The 6,201-nt window shown below is 50.1% G+C and overlaps 1 non-coding gene across 1 annotated transcript; it reads right to left on the bottom strand.

Annotated features, from left to right (window-relative positions):
- Positions 1–374: 374 nt before the first annotated feature.
- TRNAM-CAU (transfer RNA methionine (anticodon CAU)) lies at positions 375–447 on the bottom strand. Its single transcript has one exon. It is a non-coding gene; the product is annotated as a tRNA-Met (tRNA).
- Between the last annotated feature and the right edge of the window lie 5,754 nt (positions 448–6,201).

A 6,201-nucleotide genomic window follows, 5' to 3' on the forward strand; every position in this document is an offset into this window, starting at 1 on the left:
CCGCCGCGCCCGCCGCCGGCCCCGCCCTCCGCGCCGCTCCACCAATCAGCGCCGCCACGCCAGCCGCCGGCCCCGCCTCCCGCGCTGCTCCGCCAATCACCGCCGCCGGGAGCGCACGGTGCGCGGCCGCTGTTCCGCAACACGACCCGGCCGGCCGAGCGCCCCCTGGCGCGCCGGAGGACCGAGCGCACGGCAGTGCCAGGGCCGGTGACGGGGCCGGTAACGGGGCCGGTAACGGGGCCGGTAACGGGGCCGGTTCGGAGCGCGGAGGGCGCGTCCCACCCCCTGTCCCACCGCCCCGTTCAAAAAAATACAGACATTCCCCTCCTTGGGAAAAGTTGTTTCCGGGAGGAAGAAAAGGAGGAAACCACCTCTGCCCCGTGTGAGGCTCGAACTCACGACCTTCAGATTATGAGACTGACGCGCTACCTACTGCGCTAACGAGGCTCCTCGTTAAGCTTCCCTTTGCCCTCTGCTGTTATCGTTTGTTCCTTATGTTTTAGTTTGTCTTTTTTAAAAAATTCGTTCTTTTCCCTGCTTTTCCGCCCAGACCTCACGTTTTGTGCAAATGGCTCCTCTTTGCCATGTTGTTCTTGCAAGAAAACTCTTTGGGTTTGTTTTGTTTATTTTGGTTTGGTTTTTTTCTTTTTTTTTGGAAATGCCTCCTTTTTTCCCCCATGTTGTTCTGCAAAACAGCTGCAAAGAGTCCTTTGGGGTTCCTAAGAATCCTCATCCAGCTCTGCTGGCCAGGAATAGACTGCGAGGGCTGCGCTGACGACACGCAAGGAAATCAAGTTGCTTCCCCATAATTAACAAAAATTAGAGCCAACCTCGTTATCCTCCCCGCTGTGAACACTGTTCCACTGGGAAGTCTGCAGTGCAATGAGCTCCCCGCGGGCAGGAGGGGCTCAGCAGAGGAGGGTCCAGGCAATGCCAGCAGAAGTGCTGCCCTGAATCCTAATGGAGAGAACTCCCCCCGGCGAGGGTCCCATGGCAGTGGCAGCAGTCGCCATGACAATGGAGCCCTGACAAATACCTACATTGGCAGAAGACACGAAAACAGACGTTTAATTGATGCAGAAAGTCTGAGAACGCCGCCCGCGAGAGTTCCTGCAGGGAGGCTGTTCATCTGCAGAGCAGGGAACGGGCGGAGGATGGAGGGGAACAGACCCCTGGACATTGTAGGATCCCAGAATGGTTGGAAGGCACCTTAAAGCCCATCCAGTTCCACCCCTGCCATGGGCAGGGAAACCTTCCACTAGCCCAAGTTGCTCCAAGCCCTGTCCAACCTGGCCTTGGACACTTCCACGGATGGGGCAGCCACAGCTTCTCTGCCCAACCTGTGCCAGGGCCTGCCCACCCTCACAGCCAGGAATTCCTTCCCAATATCCCATCTAACACACCCTCTGGCAGTGGGAAGCCATTTCCCTTTGTTCTGTCGCTCCAGGCCCTTGTCCAAAGTCCCTCTCCAGCTCTCCTGGAGCTCCTTTAGGCACTGGCAGGGGCTCTGAGGTCTCTTCTCCAGGTGAACCCCCCCAGCTCTCCCAGCCTGGCTCAAGCAGAAGGGCTCCAGCCCTCAAAGCATCTCCGTGGCATCTTCTGGATTCATTCAAGCAGCTTCACATTCTTTCTACTTTGGGGAGCCCCTGACACAGCACTCCAGGTTTGGTTTCATGAGAGCAGAGAAAGGTGAGAATCCCCTCCCACTGTTCATGCTGCTTTTTAGTCCCACCAGACAAGACATTTGAGTTGCATTGAACAACCCAAGGATTCTGCCAAAGTATAGTGGGCAAATGGTGCTGTCAGGGGGAGAATCCTCTGCTTTCCAAGGATCTGGATGGCCATACATGTGGGACAATCACATGATGAGTCTGGGTTTATTGGCTCGTGGTACAAACAAAATTGCTACAAGCCCAGGATGAGTAAATGCTTCTCACAGCTCAACCTCTGCATTCCTGCCTCCAGCACTGCCCACGTGCAGAATGAGGATGTCATTTTTAGGAGTCTGCTAATCCTTTGGGGCTTCAGTCATGGACAAATTTAGTCCCTACACTTCTGATTAAGTTACAAAAATCTGCTCCAAGCATCTAAAACAAGGCACATGGACCGTGAGTCACCTAAACCAAACATCAACTCTTTGGAAATGCATCTGTGGCTGTTTTCCACCTGTGTGGAATCACGTGGCTTTTCCCTCATGTTACATTACACTCTGCTGGCACTCAGAGGTTCTGACACAGCTCGAGAAGGCCTTGTCATGTCTGTTTGTTTGTTTAGGATCTGATGGATTCATGTAGAGGACAGCAAAAAGTACTGATGGCAAGGATTTTCGTGTGAGTGAAACGAAAGATGGCCTTGGTGACATTGCCTCGAGCAGAAACTCAGCAGTCTGCAGCACACACGTGCTTTCCCCTCTTTTTGGTTCTATCTTTGTCTGAACTTTATTCTTTCTCCTTTTCCTCCAAATGCTGCTTCTGTGCCTAATCACTCTACAACCTCTTTGCCTTTCCCTCACCCACCTGACCCCCATAACCTTATCCCACAGCCTTGGCTGCGTGGATGCTGAGCCACTGCTCCACCCTCTCATCACTCAGATGTTCCCTTGGCCCACTGACCCCCTTTCCAGTCCAACCCAGCAGAAGGCAGGACAATACATCATAAATCCACGCCAATTCCCACGGAGATCCATTGCTCTATTTCCTCCAGATGAGGGAGAATATGGGGAGAATTCTGTCAGGCAGAAGCCACCTCCATCACACACTGATGTCACCCAGGGGCCAGCAAAACCTGAGGCAACGTGACAGACCTCTCAGTACTCAGGGTGACCATGTTTGCCCTTCCCATGGAGCAGAGTGAGGGAATCCCAGCCTTTCATCAAACCAGAGAGGAGAAACCATCGCTGCCTCCTCTCCAAGTTTCAAGTGCCAGATAGAAAAGGTTTCCAGGGCTGTTCTTGTTCAGAATCACACAATAGTTTTGAAGGTTGGGAACAGCCCAGAAGGCAAAGAGCTGGTGCACAACAGGGTGGTTATAACTGAATATAACTTTCAACTTCAGTGTTCACCACGCTGTTATCAAACTATAAAATTGGTGCTTTCTCCTCTATGTTACCAAATCCATTATCTAAGTCAACCAGCTTTGTTTGTGAAAATAGGGAAAACAGGAAAAGTGCATTATCATCATCTCCCATCTTCTGTGGCACTATCTGAGCACCTTCCTTTGAAAACACTCCCAGAGTAACAACCCAGAGCTTTCCAGTCCTGCTGTCTCAGGCAGGCAGCTTGTGTCCATTATCACAGGGCTCTTGAAAAAGGATGTCCCGAAAGGGGAAATGTTATTGTTTCATTTCCCTTGCAATTAAGGAGCTGATGCAGCTCTCGCTGTAGTCAATTAGTCCTCACGCTCACTGAAGGGCTTTGGATTGGTCCCAAAGTTGGTGTCCTCATTTTCTGTAATCCTGGAAGTGTTTATGCCTTCCCAGACTCTGAGTGGGGATGAGCCAGCCGATGGTGTATCCAGCCAATTATAACCTGAACAGCTAGGAGGGAATTATTTATTTTCCATTTGGCAAGAGGGACAGAAAAGTATGGCAAGGCAGGCTGAGACAGATGAACAAACCCTCTCTGCAAGCCCTGTTTGCCACACAGAGTATTTGCAGCATGTTTTTTTGGCACAGGCCTGCACTGCGATTTCTGCTTTGTAATAAGAAACAAAGGCTCCTCCTGCCTCCTAAAAAGCTGCCTCCATCCCTGGAGACAGGACACTTTGAAGACAGAACATTTCAGTAGAAAGGCTGAAGAATTATGCTTTGGTTTTTGTAATGTACATATTTTCATCTCAGATGTTCTTTTTTTTTTCATTATTTTAAGTTGAAACACAGCTCTTCTTGTCCTGGTTCTGTGATTTCCCACCTTCTTACTTTCTGTCTGGACACTCAGCAGATTTTACAGGATGCACATCAGTGGCTGGGCCCTTCAGGGGAAATCCAGAGCATTGCAGAAATGCTGATGATGACTCAGGAAGTGGTTTCCACTCTCTTGCTTTAGAGCAGAGCTTAGTGCCCTCTCTTTACTTGGCTGCCAACTGCCAGAGGGCAGGGTTGGATGGGAGACTGGGAAGGAATCCTTCCCTGGGAGGGTGGGCAGGCCCTGGCACAGGTTGGGCAGAGAAGCTGTGGCTGCCCCATCCCTGGGAGTGTCCAAGGCCAGGTTGGACAGGGCTTGGAGCAACCTGGGCTGTAGAAGGTGTCCCTGCCCATGGCAAGGAGTGGAACAAGATGTGCTTTGAGATCCCTTCCAACCCAAAAAAACAACGTATCAGTCAATCTAATGGTCATGAGTGCTTGGAACCACCTAAGACTTTACTGCACTTCTACCAGAAGTCCTTCCAGCTTTGGCCACAGTCCAGCCTGAGCAATTTAGCTGTGCCCAACACCTCCAGCAGCTCCTGTTGCAGAAACATTCCCCTGCTCTGGATGGGTCACTGGACAGGCAGGCAGGTGTTGGGGGTGCTGTGACTGGGTCAGGGGCTGAGCAGGGGCTGTGCAAGCCCAGGCAGCCCCCAGAGCTCTGTGGGTCTCCTCACAGTGTCAATACTGAGGGTGTTTGCTGAAGCCACAGGACTCAGTTAATATTTGAACACGTGAGGAATTGCTTAAATCCCAGGAGTATTAAAAATCAGTGGAAAACCATGTCACAGGCTGTGTTATTCCACAGTTTCCCTGCTCTGCCTCCCATGCTCACGCTGGTGTTACTGCTTGCCAAGAGGCTATGGATTTTTTGAGTGAAAAGTAGTACATAAACATAACTTACTGTTGCTTACACCAACTTATTTACTGTGTTCCATTGTGAAACCACCATCTCCCATTTAGAATTTGATCCTGAAGCCAAGAACCGTTTGCTGGAACAGCAGGAACAGCAGGAATTGATGTCAGAGTTATGGTACATGGCAATGTCTTAGGCAATACTTTGTGCAGGGGAAATTCAGTGAGTTTTTAGCCAAACATCCTGTGAAAATGATGGTTTTGTGACGAAAGTGCTCACATCTGTGTGGCAATTTAGATTTACCACCAAAAAAACAATAATACAGAACATGTTATATCCCATTGGGATATATCATTGGGTTATATCATTGGGAAATAGGTGGTCAGACAGAGAGAAGAGACAGGGGTTATGTTCCCACTGAGGGATGGGCTCAGCTGTTTTCAGACTTCAGAGAAAACCAACCCAGGCAAAATGCTCTCTGAGTGGCTTCTTTATCTTCACTTTTCTCAAATTACACTTTTCTACCCCCAAAATAGAGAGAGATTTTACCATTCTCTCCAATTCTTCCTAGAATTCTAGCTCAGGAGGTGATCCTTCCCCTGTACTCTGCGTTGGTGAGGCCACACCTTGAGTGTTGTGTTCAGTTCTGGGCCCCTCAGTTGAGGAAAGAGATTGAGGGGCTGGAGCGGGGCCAGAGAAGAGCAACGAGGCTGGAGAAGGGACTGGAGCACAAGTGCTGTGGGGAGAGGCTGAGGGAGCTGGAGGTGTTCAGCCTGGAAAAGAGGAGGCTCAGAGGTGACCTCAGCACTGTCTGGAACTGCCTGAAGGGAAGTTCTGGCCAGCTGGGGGTTGGTCTCTTCTCCCAGGCACTCAGCAACAGGACAAGGGGGCACGATGGGCTCAAGCTCTGGCAGGGGAAATTTAACTTGGATATCAGAAAAAAATTCTTTACAGAGAAAGTGCTCAGGCATTGGAATGGGCTGCCCAGAGAGGGGGTGGATTCCCCATCCCTGGAGGTTTTGAAACTGAGATGTGGCACTGAGTGCCATGATCTGGTAAAGGGACTGGAGTTGGACCAAGGGTTGGACTCGATGATCTGGGAGGTCTTTTCCAACCCAATCAATTCTATGATTCTGTGATTCTATGATTTGGAATTTGGGAATTGTTCAGAGGGTAGCCACCATCTTAAGGGAAATTTAAGAGGAAAACTTCCCAGAAGAGTTATTTTAAAGCATTACAAACGATTTGCTACAATGGGATTCTGCCTGCAAATCTCCAATAGCAGCTGGGTAATGGCTGCACACTGTTAAAAAAACCAAACCCACATTCATCTTCAGCTGAGCTGGGTCGATGAGAACAATTTGTGAGAAAACAACTGAGGGGAGGGATTTTGATTCAGGTTGGAATGCAAGTTGTTGTCAGCACAGTGTCCTTTTTATTT

Source organism: Pithys albifrons, chromosome 12, assembly GCF_047495875.1.
Source record: "Pithys albifrons albifrons isolate INPA30051 chromosome 12, PitAlb_v1, whole genome shotgun sequence".
Lineage (NCBI taxonomy): Eukaryota > Metazoa > Chordata > Aves > Passeriformes > Thamnophilidae > Pithys > Pithys albifrons.